The sequence below is a fragment of the Zalophus californianus genome, chromosome 8 (genome assembly GCF_009762305.2).
Source record: "Zalophus californianus isolate mZalCal1 chromosome 8, mZalCal1.pri.v2, whole genome shotgun sequence".
NCBI lineage: Eukaryota > Metazoa > Chordata > Mammalia > Carnivora > Otariidae > Zalophus > Zalophus californianus.
This window is the reverse complement of record NC_045602.1, coordinates 60,259,797-60,281,614: the sequence shown is the minus strand read 5'-3', so window position 1 is coordinate 60,281,614 and position 21,818 is coordinate 60,259,797. Positions and strand designations below refer to the sequence as shown.

The 21,818-nt window shown below is 39.4% G+C and overlaps 1 long non-coding RNA gene across 2 annotated transcripts; it reads right to left on the bottom strand.

Annotated features, from left to right (window-relative positions):
• Positions 1–10,258: 10,258 nt before the first annotated feature.
• On the bottom strand, positions 10,259–18,752 carry LOC113936979. Of its 2 annotated transcripts, none has more exons than XR_003524439.1 (3): positions 18,681–18,752; positions 13,962–14,055; positions 10,259–12,014 (listed from the first exon to the last, which is right to left on the bottom strand). It is a non-coding gene; the product is annotated as an uncharacterized LOC113936979 (long non-coding RNA). The 2 variants fall into 2 exon arrangements; XR_003524440.1 differs by lacking the exon at positions 18,681–18,752 and adding an exon at positions 15,388–15,526.
• Positions 18,753–21,818: the final 3,066 nt, after the last annotated feature.

Sequence of the window (21,818 nt, the reverse complement as noted above, 5' to 3'; positions counted from 1 at the left end):
AGTAATACTTTCTTTTTCTCTTTTTCATAAAACTTACAATGGTGTGCCAACAATGTTTAGTTGGTTGGAAAACACCAGATGAGAGGGGTTAGGTTATTATCATTGACATGTTATAAATGGGAGCAGTTAATTTCATCTTGTGCATCCAGATTTGTGGTTATTTTAAAGTTTTTTTTTTTTTTTTTTTTTTAAGATTACATTCTACCTTCTGACATGGGGCTTGAACTCATGACCCCAAGATCAAGAGTCTCATGCTCTACTGACTCAGCCAGCCAGGCACCCCCAGACTTGTGGTTATTTTAGAACAAAAGTCTCCCCTCTCCCCAGACTGATGATTGGTTCCTGAGATCTGGTGCTATGCCACTTAGTTTTCTATACAGCTTTACATTTTGCAATTGAAAGGCTCAATGCCTCCTACGGGGCATGTGGGGCCTACATACATACATTAAGATAGTATTGAAAATTAGGGCTTAAAACAGCCAGATAGCCTCATGAGAGAAAACAGTTTCACAAGGGCCTGATGACTTAAACTGATCCTACTGTCACTATGCCTTCTTTACCACAGTTAAGGATTAGCAGCCCCAGTCATGAAAGGACAGAGCGCTTGAGGCACACGAAGGAGACTAAATATTGGCTGTGAGGACAGCACAGGAAGGATAAGACTTTTCTTTCCCTGGCCACTCCCCTCTGCTTTGTGGAAGCAGAGGGTCACTTTTTTCATTGGTTTTGTTTTGTCCTTGATTTTTGACACTGGTAACAACTTTTTAAAAAATTTTTAAAAGTTTGTATGTATGTATGTATGTATGTATGTATGTAATCTCTGTACCCAACGTGGGGCTCCAACTCATGACCCTAAGATCAAGAGTTGCATGTTCTTCCAACTGAGCCAGCCAGGCACCCCAGCAACTTCTTTTAATAGGTCAGTAATTCTCATTCAGATATTGCAATTACCCCTAGTAGCACACTGAAAAATATCCTGAGTCAATGTATTTACACACCATCTAATTGCTATGAAAATATTTAATTTCATTATGTTCATGAATAAAACTTTGGAACTGATTCTAAGGAGGCTCAAATTCTACATATTTACTGGCCACTTAAACTGATAAATTAGTGATATTGAGCAACATGGACTTCCTCTCAAAATACACTCATGTATAAATATAGTAAATTAACTTTACTTAATTTTAAATTCTCAGATGAGTAACAAAGTAATCCAAGAAAGGACAATTTACTCAGAGGCCTAAAATCATCATTTATGTTCTAAAGGTAAAACAAATATATGAGTAAAAATATATGGATATTTGAAAATACCTGGAATTTTGAAATGTTCAGTTTTCAACTAAGATCTTTGCCATTGTACGTAGTGAACTTTAAGTGGCAGCTTGTTCTCTCAGTAAGGAACTCATATTTACTGAGCTCATCAGACTGATGTGTAAAATCTAAACTCCAATATACTGATCTATGATAAGAAACATCGGGGCACCTGGCTGGCTCAGTCGGTACAGTGGGCGACTCTTGATCTCCGAGCTGAGTTTGAGCCCCATGTTGGGTGTGGAGATTGCTTAAAAATAAAACCTTAAAAAAAGAAAAGAAACATATTGTTGCTCAGACCTTAGTCCTTTTATTAGCATAATAATGACCACATTTTCTCCTATTAGGTGGATTTTTTTTTTTTAAGTAGGCTTCATGCCCAGCATGGAGCCCAACCTGAGGCTTGAACTCACAACCCTGAGATCAAGACTTGAGCTGAGATCAAGAGTCAGATGCTTCACCGACTGAACTACCCAGGTACTGCAGATGGATTGTATTTCTAATCATCTTTGGGCCATAAAACGAGTCTCAATAAATTTAAAAGGAATCAACTCACACAAAGTGTTTTCTCTGACCAAAATAGAATTAAATAATGGAAAGATCTCTGGGAAGTCCTCCAAATACTTAGAAAATAAATATACTCTATATAACTTTTGGGTCAAAAAAAGAGAAAAAGGGAATTAGAAAGTATTCTGAACTGAATGAAAATAACAACAACCTATCAACATTTGTGGGTATTAATGGGAAATGTATAGCACTAAACACCTATATTAGAAAAGAAGAAAGGTCTTAAGTCTATGACTTTAGCTTCCACCTTCAGAAACTAGAAATAGAAGAAGAAATTAAAGCCAAAGTATACAGAAGAAAGGAAAAAATAAAGATAAGAGCAGAGATCAATGAAATAGAAAGCAAAAATAATAGAGAAAATCATGAAACCAAAAAGCTGGTTCTTTGAGAGAAGAATGAAACTGATAAACCTCTAACCGGATTCACTGGGGGGAAAAAGAGAGAGAGAGCAATGGCACAAATTGCCAATGTTAAGAATGAGAGAGAAAAATATCATTATAGAACTTACAGACATTAAAAGCATCATAAGATAATATTATAAACAACTTTTTTGCCAATAATTTTGACAAGGATAAAATGTACGTTTCTTTAAAGACACAAAATACCAACGTCATTGAAAAGAAGATACGTAACTTAGCCTTATACCTACTAAAGAAATTGATTTGTTGTTGAAAACCCTTCCACAAAGAAAATGCTAGGTCCAGATGGTTTTACTGAGAAACCTACCAGATATTTAAGAAGAAATAATACCAATTCTACACAAAGTTTTCCAGAAAATGAAGGAAGAGGGATGTTTTCCAACATATTCTGTGAAGTCAGCATCACCCTGATACCAAAACCATCAAGAATATCACAAGAAAAGAAAAACCAACAACCCTCATGAACATGATGTAAACTTATTAACAAAATATTAGCAAATTGAATCCAATAATATATAAAATGGATAATGCATTATGACCAAGTGGGGTTTATACCAGGAATGTAAGTTTTAACGTTCAGAACGTTCAGAAAGTTTAATGCTGCATCATGCTTAATAGTGTAAGATTGAAAAAAAAATGGTGTAAGTTTGAATGGTTTCCCCCTGAGATCAAGAACAAGGCAAGAATGCCCACGCTAGTCCCACCTGTTGAACACTGTGTTGGAGGTCCTAGACAGTTCTCTGTAAGATAGTAAATAAATAAGTAAATAAATAAGTTGAGGCCAAACTCAACCTATTAGGTTGTTGACTGTCAGTTCTCACTAATGTCACAATGTTTGTCTCTAGTAGGTGCTGCTCCCCCGACTTCTAGTTTTCTCCTATTTTGCTGTGAGCTTGGAAATCATGTGGTCAAGCTTATTTTATTGTGTAACATTGGAATATATAAAGTATAACTTGCCTAAGTTTAATACACAGTAATGGTGACATTTATGTTGGCTTGCTCAGAGGCCTTTTTTTGATTTTATGACTATGGATAAATTACTTAACCTCTCTGGGGGAAATAATAGGACCTATTTCAAGGGTTGTTATAAGGATTAAAAGTGGTCAAGATTGGGGTGCCTGGGTGGTTCAGTTGGTTAAGCGACTGCCTTCGGCTCAGGTCATGATCTCAGGGTCCTGGGATCGAACCCCACATCGGGCTCCCTGCTCGGCAGGAAGCCTGCTTCTCCCTCTCCCACTCCCCCTGCTTGTGTTCTCTCTCTTGCTGTCTCTCTCTCTGTCAAATAAATAAAAAATCTAAAAAAAAAAAGTGGTTAAGATTAAGGTAGATTTAGTATAATTCATTTATCTCTTAATTTTTAAATTTAGAAAATCAAAGTAACAAATCAATATGCTATTCTTCATTACCTATTCTTCATTTGTTATATTGCAATGTCATGTTTGGCCAAATTATAAGCTATTTATAAAGCAAGGAATATGATACAAGTCCTGATATTTCTTTGATCAAATGTAACTATTTACCTGTTTCAGACTCTGAGGTTTTTGACAATAAATAAATCTCAAGTATAAAAATCAGAAATAGCACCATTATTTCATTAGACATTATAATTTAATGAAATAGAAAGGTATAGATTGTAAAAATTAATTGTAATTGCACATAAAATATAATTTTTTGCTAATGGGAAGTAGATAATATTAAATAAAATTAAATAAGATACAATAAAAATAAAAATCATTAATAGTAGAGTAAATATTTCATATGATTTGATAAAAATCATTAGTAACTATCTTATTGAATTATGCACCAAATTTGAAAGAGATCATATAAAAACTTAGTTTTAGCTAGTGGGTCATGAAGAATTTGGTTATTCTAAAAAATATTTTAGCTACATCTGAAATAATCAACTAAATTAATGAATTAATTAAAAATTTAATAAACAAAAATAAAAAAATCAAACAATCAACTGCTTTGGCCATTCCAACATATTTCTTTCCTGCTAATGATTGTGGAATGAGTATTGAGAATAGATGAAAAGAATTAGATTTAAGAATGTGAAAAAACTACTGTTTAGAATTTTTAAAAAACACCCTCTGTGCTTTGCTTCCTAAAGGTAAATGCTTTCTTTGATAATTCCTAGGGGATGGAAGAAACCTTATCCCCACCACCCCACTGTACCATATATTTTCTTTTAGACCATAACAACATGAAGCCAAAATACCCCATTTCTAAAGCCAAGTTTCACTCTACATAGAAGTATGTAAAAGATAGGGAAAGACCGGTTCCTTGTTAAGCAGTGAAGGAGACTTCCCCTTTGTTTGATTCTCTGATGGATATTATTCACCTGGTTGTGCCATAAAATATGATTTGGGATGAATAATGGCTACGTCTTTGTTTTTTAAAAGTTGGAGTAGGGCCATTACGAACACAGGTACCTTCCCAAGCGGGTTAGTTTTAGGAAAGAAGACACACAGACGTTGCCGACTGGAAAACTGATTTCCTCAAAGTTATCTATACTTGAGCACAACTTGGAAAGCATTCTGTATTCCCAGTGGTATGAGAACCCCCAGTTTGAAGGCCACTAGGGTAGACTCAAAAATGGCTTCATGTGCCTTAAGAAAACATTGCCATCTAGTGGCAACTACTTCAAGTCGTAGACACAAGGACCTAAAGGTTCCCTTGACCCTTTGAAAGACACCTCTGATTCAACCCTGAGTAGCAAAATACCTTGCATTTATATCATACATTATACTTTATATTGTGCTTTCTATGTATATTGCTATTTAACATTCCAAGGAAGCCCATCCTTTTTAGATGAGACAGTTGAGGATCAGAGAGGGGAACTTATCAAATCATACTTTCATTTATTCATTCAAGATCCATTTGTCAAGCACTATTACATGACTAGCATTATCTCAGGCTTGGAGTAGGGGGATGGGTTATGGGTGATTCAAAGCTAAGACACAATGTCCTTAAATCATTCACAATCCATGGGACATAGAATTATGAATGTTGAAGTCAGGATTTGTGTCCAGGACTAATGTGTGTCAGTGTTCTTACCACTACATCATGGCACAGTAAATGTACATGTCATGAGGGGGTTTGGATGAATCCTGGCGTCCTTCAGTACAGGATGAGGTCAGTCATGGGGAAAGGTGGTTTCCAAGCAAAATGACTCACTGAATTAAAATGTCAACTGAGCAGAATGCCTGCCCTTCCCTACCCTTGTAATCTGCTGTGGGCTTGGAAATCAGATAAGGAAATTTATTAAAAGGGTATTTAACAGGAAAGTAAAGAACCTGAGTGCAAATCCCAGAAGCTCCCCAAGGAGTGTTGTGTATGAACTTTAGAGCATGGTTTTTATTACATCTGTTTCTGGCCATTCTTGGGACTTTCTTAAGATGTCCTCTCTCTGAGGTAAGGCCAGGCAGCCGCGTTGGCCAGTGAATTCTGAGTGGGCAGTGTTACAGAATAGATAATTGTGCCATAATGAGCACGGTGAGTTAAGAAAAACCCACATTCCTTATCACGGCATGCCTGCCTCCCAGGTCTTGTGTTTAGGATCTCTCCCCTAGCTTAGTGCACTGTAGAAATTGGCCTTCTTTCTGTCTTTTGAGCACTCCATGTTCTTGTCTCACTCAGGCCTTTGTAACATTTCTCTCTCCCTCTCGCTCACTCTTCACAAGGCTGGTTCCTCATCTTTCAGGTTTTAGCTTAAATACCACCTCCCGAAGCTCTTCAATGATCACTCTATATCTACTATAATAACTAATATTCACCTTATCCATGCTCTTTACCAACACCCGTTTTGTGTCCTAAAAATGTCCTACATACACCTTTTTATGCTAACTGAAACCTTAGCATTTACCACCTCCTAATATATAGATATTTTGTCTGTTATCTTTATTGTCTATCTTCCCCCCCCCCCCCACACTAAGAATGTAAGCTTTGTGAGGGCAAGTGTTTTGTCTGCTTGGCTCATTTCTGTAGGCTTACCAGCTAGAACAAGACTTGGCACATGATAGGCACTCAATAAATATCTGTGAATGAACTGAACGAAAACTCTTACTTTCCTCTTTGTCTCATATGGCTACTCTCAATAAACACAGCCAGACTGGCCTGGTTTTCTTAAATAGATGCTGACAATTTTACTTGGCAGCTCACAAAGCAGGACTGCTGTGTGCCTTTGTTCCAGGAAATGGACTTCAAGTCACCTTCCCAGGGTGCAAGCTACTGTGGGACAGGAAATCAGGCATTAGTTAGGTGTGTGAAATTGCGTTTCTTAGGTCTACACTGCCACTTCCTTTGTTAACTCTCTTGGGCAGGATAATGGGTAATGAGGTCAGGGTCTTGTTCAACTATCAGGTTAGCTTTCCTCCATTCCTAACCACAAACTGCACCCTGTGATAAGCTGACTTTCTGGCCTATGTGCAGCAGATTTCACCACAGGAGGGCTGGCCTGGAGAGAGTAGAGGTTCTTACACTCATCCCATTCCTGGAAAAACAATGCCAAGTTCATCCCCTGCTGGTATGAATGAAGTCAAATGTGGGGATGTCTTGTGAAGAACTGAAAAATGCACTGCTAAGTCACCAACTTCCAGTGAGAGCTAGGAAGAAGCAAGGTCCCTCAGCCCAGCAATCTTAGGAGGCATTCGCGAAGGTCTAGTTTGTTTACGGCGCTACCCTGAAGGTAGCAATGAAGAATCCCTATGCTGCCCTCTTGGAGGGGAAGCAGGTGGGGCTGAACACTTAGGTAAGCACAGATCACTAGCACTCTATCCTGCTCCCTGAGCAGCCACTCTGTCTGTCTCCCTGGCCTCCACTGCCTCACTTTCTGTTCACTACTTCTGGACTTACTTTCCAACTTCAACACATGCCCTGTCTTCTCTTACCACAGGCCATCTCAAGCAGGACTCTCAGTTCCTTGAATGCGACAAAGTGTTTCCCACTGCCAGACCTTTGCACATGCTGTTCTATCTCTACTCCTGTAAAAAAGACAGTCAGTTAAAAACACTCGGTTTAGGGAGAATGCTTCTGTTGTTTTCCAAGTAAGCACAAAGTTGGCTTTTGGTTGTCTGTAAATCTCTTGAATCTATCTATCTACTTCTATTTTCATGGCTGTCACCTAAGTTCAAACCGCTACAATTTTTCACAGGCAATAGCCCCCAATTTTCATTTTCTTTTTTAAGATTTTATTTATTTAGGGGCGCCTGGGTGGCTCAGTTGGTTAAGCGACTGCCTTCAGCTCAGGTCATGATCCCAGGGTCTTGAATTGAGCCCCGCACTGGGCTCCCTGCTCGACAGGGGGCCCATTTCTCCTTCTCCCTCTGCCGTTCCCACTGCTTGTGCTCTCCTGCTCTCTCTCTAACAAATAAATAAATAAAATCTTAAAAAAAAGATTTCATTTATTTATTTGACAGAGAGAGACACAGTGAGAGAGGGAATACAAGCAGGGGAGTGGGAGAGGGAGAAGCAGGCTTCCCACTGAGCAGGAAGACTGATGCGGGGCTCGATCCCAGGATCCTGCGACCATGACCAAGCCGAAGGCAGACACTTAACAACTGAGCCACCCAGGCACCCCACCCAATTTTCATTTTCATTCTTGCCCCTACCAATTCATTTTCCACACAACAGGTACAGTGGCCTCATAAAAATGGAAATCTGACCATGTTGTTTCTCTTCTAAAACACTCCAGTGGCTTCCCATCCTTTTTAGGATGAAGTCTAAAATCCTTAACCTGATCCACGAGGCTCTGAATGATTTGACCTCCGCATGCATTTCCAGCTCCATCGTGTACCTTTTTGTCCTCACCACAGTCCAACTCATGCAAGCCTTTCAGTTTCCTGAATGTGGTATTTTCCACCTCCAGACTTTGCACATACTATTCTGTCTCTACTCCTTTGCATCATCCTACTTACCCTTCGCATTTCAAGCTTCCCTCTGACTTTTTCAGGAAAGCCTTCCCCAACTCTTCTGACTAGGTGTCATATATTCTCATTGTGCCCTCTCCTTTTCTTTTATAGTGCTTTTCACTATTACATGCTTGCATATAACCAGTACATGTAATTATTTACATAACTTTTTTTTAAAGATTTTATTTATTTATTTGAGAGAGAGAGAATGAGAGATAGAAAGCACGAGAGGGAAGAGGGTCAGAGGGAGAAGCAGACTCCCTGCTGAGCTGGGAGCCCGATGCGGGACTCGATCCCGGGACTCCAGGATCATGACCTGAGCCGAAGGCAGTCGCTTAACCAACTGAGCCACCCAGGCACCCTATTTACATAACTTTTACTGTTTTTCCTGCTGGACTGAGAATTGTACTAGTGCCTGATACATTGCCAATTCTCAATAACTATTTGTTTAAAAAACGAATGAATATAAATTATTCATAATATATTGAAGATACAAGGACTGCATCTCTATGTTCTTTTTTATAAGTTTTTTATTTTTTTGAGAGAGAGTGAGAGAGAGCATGACTGGGGAGGAGGGGCAGGGGGGAGAAGGCAAGAGAGAATCTTAAGCAGGTTCCACACCAAGCAGAGCCTGACGTGGGGCTCAATCTCACAACCCTGAGATTGTGACCTGAGCCAAAATCAAGAGTCCAACGCTCAACTGACAGAGCCACCCAAGAGCCCCTCTATGTTCTTATATAAAAAATATCTCGGTTCTGGGACTGCATAGTCATGAGTGACTGGTGTCTTCGCAGAAGAATATCAAAACAAATAGATTAGAAAATGGGTACATATTGTTATAACAGACAGTAAAGAAATTATCAAAGACTGCTGAGGTCATTTCAAAAGGACTTTAGAGCCAATTTGAAGATGCTCCCAACGGCCAATGATGGAACAGTTTGTATAAGAAAAATAACTACAGTAGATTGAAACACATCAAATATGTTTACCTCTGATACTGATACTAAAAGAATAAAAAGTTAATCTTCTGGAGGATAGTAAAAAATTGACTTATTCTTTTGAAAATCTGGTTGTTGAATGTCTAAATCTGGACAGTTTGAGGCTTGAAGGAGCAGGCATGCCTCCCGTGCTGTGGGGAGCCAGGAGCAGAGCACCCTTTGGAAGCCCAGGGCCTTTAGTCTTGGTTACATCCGGATGATCCAGATTGACAGGAGCAAGATAAAATTACAACAAATATTGCATTTTAAAACTGTCCTGTGCTCCCCAGCTCCTTGCACACCACGGTGGGGGTAGTAGTCTCCCTGACAACCATCTACTTGGGGACCATCCCCTGCCTACCCAGGCCCTGGTGACCCTGACCACACACACCCCCGCCCCCCCCAGCGTCCCCGTCCCTGTGAGGCTGACACTGGCCCTTATCAAAGCCTCCAGATTCCAGCTTGTACTTGGGAGATGGGGACACACAGGCCACCTTCCTTCTGGCTAGGCCTCTTATTTATTACCATTGCTGTAGGGCTTTCGGTTTTCCCCTTCTTTTGGTAGGCCACATAGAGGCATAGAGTTTGGATAGGTTTCCGCTATGACCCCTTGTGCGACACCCCGTGGGCAACACCTGTGCCCACCCACCTGCCCTGTTCTATTCCTTGGAATGCTTTGCCTCTGCTTTGTGCTGTTTGCTTTGTTCTCCACCTTCATAGCAGCAGTTACTGTTTTCCAAATTGAGGAGCATCTGTACCAAGGCAATGTAACTTTTGATTTCTGGTCGATTTGTTTTAAGCTCTGTTGTCACCAATAAAATCTTAATAAACAACAACAACAAAAAAACTGTCCTGTGCTACTTGTATTTCTTTTTTTTTTTTTTAAGATTTTATTTATTTATTTATTTGTCAGAGAGAGAGAGAGAAAGAAAGCACAAGCAGGGGGGTAGTGGCAGGCAGAGGGAGAAGCAAGCTCCCTGCTGAGCAAGGAGTCTGTTTCAGGACACTATCCCAGGACCCTGGGATCATGACCAGAGCCGAAGGGAGACACATAACTAACTGAGCCACCCAGGCGCCCCACTACTTGGATTTCTAAGAAAAAATGTGGATACAGGGCAATCCTTTTCCCCCAAGCCCTTCAAAGTTTTGGCTCCAGTTTCAGCCATCTCACTGAAATGAGCAGCAGAATTCATGAGAGTAAATTAGATTTTTATTGAATGGAAGTAAAGAACACAACTACTCAGTGTAGACCAGTACTGTTCACTAGAACTCCCTGTGATGATGGAAATATTCGGCATGTTTAATGTGATAGCTAGTAGCCACATATGGCTACTGAGCACTTGATATGTGAGTAGTGTGATTGAGGAAATGAATTTTTTATTTTATTTCATTTTAATTGAAATTTTTTATTTTATTTCATTTAAATGAAATAGCCTCCTGTGGCTAGTGGCTATTGTATTGGACAGCACAGTGTGACTCTATGGAATATCTATAGTAATTGCTTCCTTAATGTTTTCTACTGTTAATCACAAAGAATGCTTTATGCTCTCTAGCCAAACAGGTCAGTCAACATTAATTTTAGTAAACATTCTTCTCCTAGTTCTATTCCTACTCCTTTATTTAAAAAGAACAATAACAAAAACTGTGAGTATTTTGATTAATCACCCTTTCCACACATCCTCCGGGAGACAAATAGATGTATGCAATACTGTCAAGAGGGATTATCTAATCCACACCTTCCTTAAAAAAAAAAAAAGATTTATTTATTTATTTGAGAGAGAGAGAGTGTGCGCATGAGTAGGGGGAGGGTCAGAGGGAGAGAATCTTCAAGCAGACTCCCCACCGAGGACGGAGCCTGACATGGGCCAATCCCACAACCCATAAGATCATGACCTGAGCTGTAACCAAGAGTTGGACATCCAACTGACTGAGCCACCAGGCACCTCTCCACACCTTCTTTTTCACATAGTTTATTCATTTGACAAATAATTAATAAGCACCTACCCTGTGCCAAGCACTGTACCTATTGGTGCTATGAATATACTGATTATATATAGTAGATGTCACAGTGTACTGCTCGGCTATCCTCTTTCAGGACCAAGGCACACACTCTTCCAGCAGCTGGGGCTATTGGCTGCCATCAGTTCTCAGCTGAATCCTCCAGGGGTTGCTGAGGCTCAGGAAACTGCTTCACCCAAGTTTAAGGTCCCTTCTTATGGACAGTGCACATCTAGTCTATAATGGGGATATAAAGTAGGTCAACTTGGTGAAATTTGTGACAACTCTGAAAGATCATCCTCAGTCTAGGGCTCCCCATGACTATCCGAAGTCTTTGTTGCAACCATATCACAGTTCGGCTTCTTCTTCTATCCAACCCAAGCCCCAGAGGTTGTTACCAAGTGTAAATCTCCATCTTGGACAGACTTGGTTCCTGCCCTCATGGAGATGACACCGTTCTGAGACAAAGAAACTGAAATCCAGAGAAGTTTAAGAACTAGTCCAAGGACAGAGCTGATTCATGTTAAAGCTAGGAGAATCCATTTTCCCGGCATTCAGCGTAGTGCTCTTTCTGCTGTACTATGTGGCCTTATAGTGAAACACACTACATCAGGAAATCGCAACCTGCTATTGGGAGTAGTACTAAGAGAATAAGATATTTTTCTAAAAGATTAAATTGAACAATAGGCAAATTATTTCTATTGAGAGCAGCACCTCTCTCCTTTTAGGGAAATGCTTCCCTCTTCTTCTAGACACAGGATCCTAACACAGAATTGACTGTCTTCTTCTTCCTCTTCTGCTTCTTCTTCCCCCTCCTCCTTCTTTTTTTTCTTTTTAGAGAGAGAGAGAGAGAGAGAAAACGTGAATGCATTTAGGGGGGAGGGGCACAGGGTGACGGAGAGAGAGAGAATCTCAAGCAGACTCCGAGCTGAGTGTGGAGCCTGACATGGGGCTTGATCTCACAACCCTGATCATCATGACCTGAGCTGAAATCAAGAGTCGGATGCTCAACGACTGAGCCATCCAGGTGCCCCAGAAGTGACTGTCTTCTTAAATGACCCAGATTCCTTGACCATATGGTACATTGATAGGTGGGTACCAATCATGATAACCTGGCCGTTATTGGCCCAGGGATGGGCACACGACTGAAGCCAGGCCAATCACAACCCATTCCCAGAACTGTTCTTAAACTCGAGTTCTTAAATTGCTCTTAAACTCATCCTAGTTGGAAGATACAAGAATATGAGTTTACAGTGATCTAAACATATTGTGGGAAGATGAGGATCTCATCTTGGGAAGAAGCTAGATTGAGAGAAAAAAGGCTTCCCTGCAGAGAGAAGTGGAAAGAGAGGGATATAAAGTGCTGATGGCAATTTGTGTTCCTCTTTCAAGACATCCCTGAAGCCAGTGCCACCCCTGTTCTACCTAAGGCTTGGTTATCTGAGCCACTGAATTTTCTCCTGTCTGCACAGGCCAGTTCATGATGGGCTTCTGTCCTGTTGTCTTACTACCCCAGCAAATTGACTCCACTTTTCCATTTTACCTTGCCATCTGTGTTTCACATACCCATTTTTATACAGTTTGCATTCCTTAGCATATAATTGACCCATTACTTCATTCATATTTTTCTACCATTTACATGATGGCCACAAGTTAATATACCACAATCTAATAGCTTCCCAACTGCAGAATATTTAGATTGTTTGCTTTTTCCCTCCTTATTATTACACTTAACATTACAATGACCAACTTGGTGTATGTAGTTTTACTTTTTCTTTTTTTAAAGATTTTATTTATTTGACAGAGAAAGACACAGCGAGAGAGGGAACACAAGCAGGGGGAGTGGGAGAGGGAGAAGCAGGCTTCCCCCGGAGCAGGGAGCCCGATGCGGGGCTCGATCCCAGGACCCTGGGATCACGACCTGAGCCGAAGGCAGATGCTTATCAACTGAGCCACCCAGGCGCCCTTGTCGTTTTACTTTTGAATTCTCAAGCGAAATTCCCAGGAATGGGATTGCTGGATCAAAGGGTATAATTATGCACTTTCATGGTTTTTGACAAAAAAGTGAATATTTTTTACATTTCAGAAAAAGTTTGCTTAGATGTCAAGTTTAAAAGGAAATGTCATTCTTTAATGGTGAGAGTCTTGAGTCACTCTTTCATGCTTAAATTTCTGTCACTTGGCTCTCCTTTCAGGGCCAATTGTTGTTTGTTGCTCATCTAGAACATTTGGGGGTGGGAGGAAGAGCCTGAGGCCACAGTAGCTGGCTGTGCTCGGGTTTTGCTCTGCCCCAATGGAGCTCCAGGGTGTGGTGTAGGGTTCTCACAGAAGGAAGGGAGGGCTGTGGAAGAGACCAGAAACATTAAGAGGGGTTTTCAAAATACCAAGTTCTCTTTACCCACAGCCAGATTCAGAATCTCATTGGGAGCAACCCTCCACAAGGTAACAAGTCCCTAATAAATTCTATTATATCTTCCCATACTACTTTGATTTTTCTTTCATAGCACTTATTATTATTGCAAATTATTAATTATGCAATTCATTGTCTCATTTCTGGGAATTTAACTTAAGAATTAATTCAGCAGAAGGGCGCCTGAGTGTCCGACTCTTGATTTTAGGCTCAGGTCATGATCTCAGGGTCATGGGATTGAGCCCCACATTGGGCTCAGTGATCAGTGGGGAGTCAGCTTGAGATTCTCTATCTCCCTCTCCTGCCCCTCCCCCCTCAAATAAATATTTAAAAAAATAATAATTCAGCACACAAAAAAGCTACCTACCTCATATTGTCTATGAGCTTCATGAAAGCAGAGATTTGTGTCCTTTGCTTCTGTATCCTAAGCACCTAAAACAGTGCCTGACACATAGTAGGCACTGAAGAAATATTTTTGAATGAATAAATAAATTAGCATAATAAAAGAAACTAAGTTAACTCTATTTCTTAAATTTACTTGATCATGGAACCATTTTTTCAAATCTAAATTAACACTTTAAGTGACATACTTGGGAAATGCCAAGTCCATGTCTTAGGGGAAAAGATACTAAGAGGAGGTGAGGATAAGTAGCCTTGTGTGTTTCACAGGAATTCTGTACCCCTCAGAACTTTCCTGTGAAGTGTTGCATCCACAGAGAGGAACCTCAGTGATATGGCTGACTTGAAGGGAATTTTGAAGAAGTTGATTAACACAGCATTTTGATAATCAGGTAGAAATGTAATAGTCCCAGTTCATGTTCTCTTAAAAGTTTATAATTTGTGGTTTATTGGACAGTTTTACAGGCCAGTCCCATCAAACCGTTTTAGAAGGCATCTCTAAGATGCTTTTTTTTTTTTTTTTTAAGGTTGTATTTATTTATTTGAGAGAGAGAAAGCAGGAGGAGAGGGCGGGGAGGGGTAAAAGGAGACTGAGAAGCCAACTCCTCGCTGGGCGAGGGGGTGGGGGCAGGGCTCCATCCCAGGACCCAGGGATCACGACCTGAGCTGAAGACAGATGCTTAACCAGCTGAGCCACCCAGGCGCCCCCTAAGATGTTTCTTAAGGCAGTCTATCTGTGAGTATTTTCCCAGTGCTGACATATATTGAAATGAGTCTTCTGCATATTTTAAAAGATTAACATATCCAAATAAAAAGATTAATTAATTCACAGAGACTTTCTCTGACTATAAGTGAGAAATTATTCTGGCGTTTACTCACTGTGAGTATAAAGAGCTCTAGATTAGGAATCTAGATTAGCTAAGACACCTGGCTCTAATTCCAGCTCTGCTCCTAAGCAAACTGCTTCATCCTTAGGAGCCGTTCTGAGCCTTAGAAACCCTTTCTATAAAGGAAGATTGAATTAAAAGACTGTAATATTCCTTCCAGCTCAGATAGCCAATGGTGCTTATCCGAAAGTACATTTAATTTCTTGAAATGACATAAGTAACTGTGAACATGAATTCCCAGTTAATACACTCATTGCTGTTGCTAGTACAGTCTCTGGGACCATTCTAGGGAAGTGGATGCTAAAACAAAGTTCAAATTTCTCAACTTAAATCATGATTGCTCTTCGACTGAGTAATTCAAAAGACTCAAAGAACAGGTTTGAGTAGGCCCACTTATATTTAATACTGGCTGAGAAGAAAAGTGAAATGTGATGAAAGATACACTGAAATTAACCTGAAGCAGACCCTTTGCTATTTGCAGGTCTATAGTGGGACCACTTTACTTACCAGCTTTGTTCTGTGACCTTATAAGTGTCTCTTGAGCTTCCAGCACTTGATTTTCCCCTCAGATACATTTCCCCTATACTGCTTATCTTGTAACATTAACTACTGTGTTACAAATGTATGAGCCAAAGCTAATTTTTTAAGAAACTTGAGTGAGAGGAAATCAATCTTTCAAGGTCCCTAAAGTCCTGAGATCATAAAGAAAGGGCTAAAGAAGTAATTTCTGGCTTCTTGCTTTTGATTTCCTTCTTAGTTTCAGTTTTCTTTTTTTGAAACTCTCTCCCCAGAACTTCCACGGCATATATAGATGCTCATAAACAAAACAATGACGAATACTATGCTGTGAGAAAAGGTCACAGCCTGCGCAGCCAACAGACACTGCCAGGCTGGCTTGTTAGTGGAAATTTACAAATGATAATGGGGCTGCCACTTTTGCTTTAAGAGCTACTCCCACTTGGGGACCTGAAACTGTGTAGTCACCAAAACAGCAAAAAGTAGTTAATTCTTTGGTTTATTGAAAGGAGCCCTATTGATCAAATTCATGTAAGGTAATTAGTTAATTTTACACTTTATCACAGTTTGGCAACCACAGACACTTCAGCACTTATAAGTGGCCACATTTAATTATTGTTGAGTTACAAAATTATGGGCTATGCCCATTACTATAAATCTAATCTTAATACAGTGCTAGCTTAAAATTCTAAGAATTGTTTTCAGTTTGTCTCTCTGTTCTGAGATTGTGTGTGTGTGTGTGTGTGTGTGTGTGTGTGTGTGTGTGTGTGTTTGTTATGTAAAACTCAAGTCTAATGACTGTTTTGAAAAGATCTAGGCAAAGGGTCATGACAACAATTCAGCTATTTAGCACAACTCTCTGTAAACAAATCACCAGAGAAAGGCTTAAAGTGAGGTAATAATTCCGGCTCATTGTCAGAGAATAAACACCAGGCATCTATAGACATGTTTAATTAATTCCTGCACTCTCTTCAAATACTAGCATTTTGTGACTTGAAGGAAATTGCCCACATGGCTGAGCTATGCATCTCTAAAAACTGTGTAATTTAAGTATGGATTTATGTATGGAACATACAGGAATCTGAGTAATATTTTGGAATTAACATTTATTTCACAGAAAAGGCAAATAAAGTGGAGAATAAAAGATGGCAAGGGAGACATCAGACACAAGTAACAACAATGCAAGCCAAGCTGCGCTCTGTTAGAGGTGTAAACAAACTACCCCCTCAGCACCAAGGAGGAGCAATTTAAACCAGATGGGAGGACAAGCTTCACAGAGAAAGGGCAGTGACTCCTAAGTTGTTCTGGGAAGATGAGTACTGTTTTGATTAATAAAGGAGAAGAGGAAGGCATTCTAGTTAGAGGAATATCAGAGACACAGAAAAGTGAAAAGCACTACCTGGGACGGTCCTGGGTGAAAAGTGGGAATGGTGGAGGGAAGTAGGTTAGGGACTCATTTTAAACAGCCTTGAATGTGGACCTAAAAAGTGTGAATCCGTCAAAGAAAGGTAATTTTTTCCATTTTTGTGTCTTCATTTTTTCAAATTGAAAAATGTAAGTTGATATTATAAACACTTAAATACTAAATACTATAAAAAGTAGTGAGAAATACTGTGAGAAGTAGAAAGTTAGTCTTTCATAATTCCACAACCCTGGCGATAACTATTGTTAAAATTTTGATAATACCAATTTGCCCTAACAATTATTGCTAAATTGCCCTCTAAAAAGCTGGTATCTAGTAACGTTCACCAATAGTGGATAAGGCTTCTTGTTTTCCTACATATTTGCCAATACTGTGTATAGAGGAAAATGGTATGATCATATCTGTGTTTTAAGACCATAGTTCTTTTTTTTCTTTTAAGATTTTATTTATTTGACAGAGAGAGACATAGCGAGAGAGGGAACACAAGCAGGGCTTCCCGCTGAGCAGGGAGCCCAATTATCCCAGGACCCTGGGATCATGACCTGAGCCAAAGGCAGACACTTAACGACTGAGCCACCCAGGTGCCCCTAAGACCATAGTTCTGATAGCAATGTAAAGAAGGGACTGAAAGCTGAAAGCTACTGAATTCACAGTATAGTCAGAAAATCATTAAAATATTGTTACAGGATTTTTTCCTCTGTCGGTGGTGCCCGTGGTTCTTGATCGCACCACTTCAAAGAATGAAGAGGTAGACCTGACAGAGTTGTGGGCAGCAAAGCAAGGTTTATTGAGTGATAGTAAAGTTTAGAGTACAAAGCTCCCCCAGAGGAAGGGACCCAAGAAGGTTGCCACCAGAGTTTCTAAGTCTAGGGGTTTTTATGGGCTTGTTAATGGTCTGTTTTCATCTGATTAACCCTCCCTGCGCCTGTCATCCAATCAGGTTTTTGTCACCTATCTATCACATGGGAAAGGGTGGGGGCTCCCTTCAGGGTGGTGTAAAATCCTTTTAAGGGTGGTTTTCTCTTAGTGTGGGGGCCCCTTGTCCCTGTCTCCCTGCCTTCCAACTATCCTTCATCAATATTCCAGTCAAGAAAATGTTGAATGGCTCGCCTAGGGTAGGGCCAGTGGGGATCGAAGATGGGAGTGGAAATAGAGCATTACAGAAGTGGAACTGAGATAACTTTCTTTTTCTTTAAACAGGCAAGACGAAAGAGAAGGAGGTGTTAAAGAAAACCGGAGTTTTAGCTTGGGTGTTTGAGTTCCCTATTATGGGAATAGGGAACCCATAATGAGGAATAATTTTTTTTGCAAAGAGTTGCAAATGAGCCTATTTATACATTAAGTGGGACTTCCCTCTTCCTATTCTACTATTTGTGACCTTTTCGTATTGCTTTAATGATAATGTTGCATCAGTTTTCCCTATTTTACATCTTTTTTTTAAAGTAATCTCTACCCCCACCCAACATGGGGCTCGAACACATGATCCCGAGCTCGAACACATGATCCCGAGGTCAAGAGCTGCATGCTCTACTGACTGAGCCATCCAGGCACCCCAACTCTTTTACCATCTTTTTTTTTTAACATCTTTGATTTTTCACTTTTCCACTGGAGTCCTCCCCCTAAAAGCATGTTCAACTTGTGCCTTTCTTCAACTACAACATTATTCTAGTTTCTCCTTTATTACTCCCATTGCCTCTACTTTTTTTTTAACCACCACTTACCAATGCATTAATTCATTTATTTAACTAATATTTATGGAGAGCTTTCAATATACCAGGCATGGTCTACATGATGGGGAACAAAGTAAATAAAAAGGACAAAAATCCCTGCTTTCTTGGAGCTCATGTATTGTTCTACTTACTCATTATTTTCTTCTCATCTGCTTCCACGTTGTCCTGGAATTGTTCTTTTTAAAGCTGACACTGACTTCAAGATTCTTAAATTTAAGTGCCATTTCTTGGTCTCTTTGACCTCTCTGCAACACTTGACATTGTTGACAGCTATCTATTCCAAAGCCAAGACCTTATCATAGCTATCGTTCATGCATTCCCTAGAGAACATGAAGAATATTTTGGTACCAGTAGATATCCAATACATTTTAATAGGTAGAGATTAAGTTGAGGGCATTCCAAGTGCAAAAATGAAAGGGCAGGAAGCCATGGGCCATTTTGAGGAATATTCAGTTCAGTTTAGCCATAAGTGATAAGGAGGAATACTATGGCATACAATTGTATGCCAAAAAACAAGATAACTTAAATGAAATACACAAATTCCTAGAAAAACACAGACTACCAAAACTAACTCAAGAAGAAATAGACAATTTGAATAGATCTACAACAAGTCAATAGATCAAATTAGTAATAAAAAACTACCCACAAAGAAAAGCCCAGGCCCATATGGCTTCACTACTGAATTCCACCAAACATAGGTGTCATAGGTACAATCAACCCTGATGTTGGAGGAGTTTATACTTTACCTTATCATTAATGGACTGCTGAAGGTTAGGAGAGTTAAATAACATAAGGGCAGGGTCAAATTATTCCCCTTTCCGAACAGAGATGCTGATAAACCATCTGGGTCAATATACTCTAAAACTGGGCTAGATCCTGGCTCTGGATCTTCCAGGTCCAGGTTCTATGATATTTATTGCTTGACTGGACATTGAATCCTAAGACTGTGAAGTATTCCAGTATTTCTGAGCTGGAATGTGGTAACAGAAGCAGTCATAAATATACTAAATCCAAGAATCACCCACAAGAATACCATCTACTTGCCTAGAAATTAGTCTAAAAGTAGGTTATGCTGGTATGAAGTAGGTGGCTTACTGCTGCCTTAGGAAGTTAGTGTCACTTTAGCTAAATCAGGCCAAACTTGCTTTCACAATCTTTAGTAAGGAATCAAAACTACTCAGAAAATGTGACCAAAGTTTATGTCAAGCCATAGTCATAACCATCATCCAAAATTGTCTTCCATATTATATAACCCAAAAATAAGCTTTCTCCTTATACCTCTTCATTTCTAATTCTGTAGAAAGATTTACTAAAAATATGAACACAGATTCTTCTATTGTCTCACAAAATTATATTACTTCTGTACATTGTCTTACTTCTGTTATAGGTATTACCAGGCTATTACCTTGTCAGCTCCTGCACTTGAGGGCAGGAACACGACCTTTATTACTCAGGCAGCAGTCTGCTCACTTTAAGCATATTCAATGCATATTGGTATGATTTTTCATCTATGTTCTTCTCACTTTTCTCTTTCTGCTTGGCAGTCTCTATGGAAAATCTAGTGTTCCATTTCCCCTATTATCTTCATTCATTCATTTACCAAATATTTACTGAACATCTTCTATGTTCCAAATACTGACATAGGCTCTTGGGATTTGGTAGTGAACAAAATCCTTGCCCTCATGGAAATTATGATCTAGAAAACAAGGCAGTTGATAAGCAAACAGATATGTAATGGCATTGGTAAGTGCTATGTAGAAAGAGTCAGGAGCTAGAGAGTGACTAGGTTGATAGGTAGTCATCATATTCTATCAGAGACCAGAAAGCAAGAAGAAACTTTGCAGATATCTAGAGGAAGGGTATTCTGGACAGAGGGAACAGAAAATACAAATACTCTAAGAGATGAATGTGCTTGGTGTGTACAAAATAGGACGAAAGCCAGTATGCAACACAGTACACAGGGATGCCTGGTAGAAAATGAGGTTAGAAAAAAGGTGGGGGAGAAAGGAGGAGAAAGAACAACTGACAGCACAGAAATAAAAAGGATTATAAGAGAAGATTATGAAAAATTATATGCCAACAAATTGGACAACCTAGAAGAAATTGGATGAATTCCTAGAAACATATAATTTCCCAAAACTGAATCAGGAAGAAATAGAAAATCTGCACAGACTGATTACTAGTGATGAAATTGAATCAATAATAATAAAAAAACCCCAACAAATGAAAGTCCAAAACCAATGGCTTCATAGGTGAATTCTACCAAGCATTTAAAGAAAAGTTAATATCTATTCTTCTGAAACTATTCCAAAAAATATAAAAGGAAGCAAAGCTTCCAAATATATTCTATGAGGCCAGCATTACCCTAATGCCAAAATCAGATAAAGACATTACAAAAAAAGAGGCCAATATCTCTGATTAACAAAGGTGCAAAAATTTTCAACAAAAATTAGCAAACTAAAGTCAACAATACATTAAAAAAAATCATTTACCACCATCAAGTGGGATTTATTCCTGGGATGCAAGGGTGATTCAATAGTCACAAATTAATGTGATACATTTTACATTAACAAGAGGAAAAACAGGGGTGCCTGGGTGGCTCAGTTGGTTAAGTGTCTGCCTTTGGCTCAGGTCATGATCTCAGGGTCCTGGGATCAAGCCCCACATCAGGGGCTCCTTGCTCAGAGGGGAGCCTGCTTCTTCCTCTCCCTCTGCCTGCCTTTACCCCTGCTTGTGCTCTCTCTCTCTGTTAAATAGATAAATAAATTTCTTAAAAAAAATAAATAAAATTCATATGGAATTGCAAGGGATCCAGAATAACCTAATTAATCTTGAAAAAGTAGAGGAAAGTTGGAAGACTCACACTTCCTGATTTCAAAACTTACTACAAAGCAACAATAATCAAGACAATGTGGTACTGGCACAAGGAGAGACATATAGATCAATAGAATAGAATAGATAGTCCAGAAATAAATCATACATCTATGGTCAATTGATTTTTGACAAGAGCGCCAAGACTATTCAATGGGGAAGAATGTTCTTTCTGACAAACGATGAGAAAGCTAGATAACCACAGTCAGAAGAATGAAGTTGGAATTTTATCTTACACCATTTGCAAAAATTAGCTCAAAATGGATCAAAGACCTAAATGTAGAAGCTAAAACTATAAAACTCTTATAAGAAAACATAGGGGGAAATCATGATTTGGGATTTGGCAAAGGATTATTAGATATGACACCAAAAGCATGAGCAATAAAAGAAAAAAACAT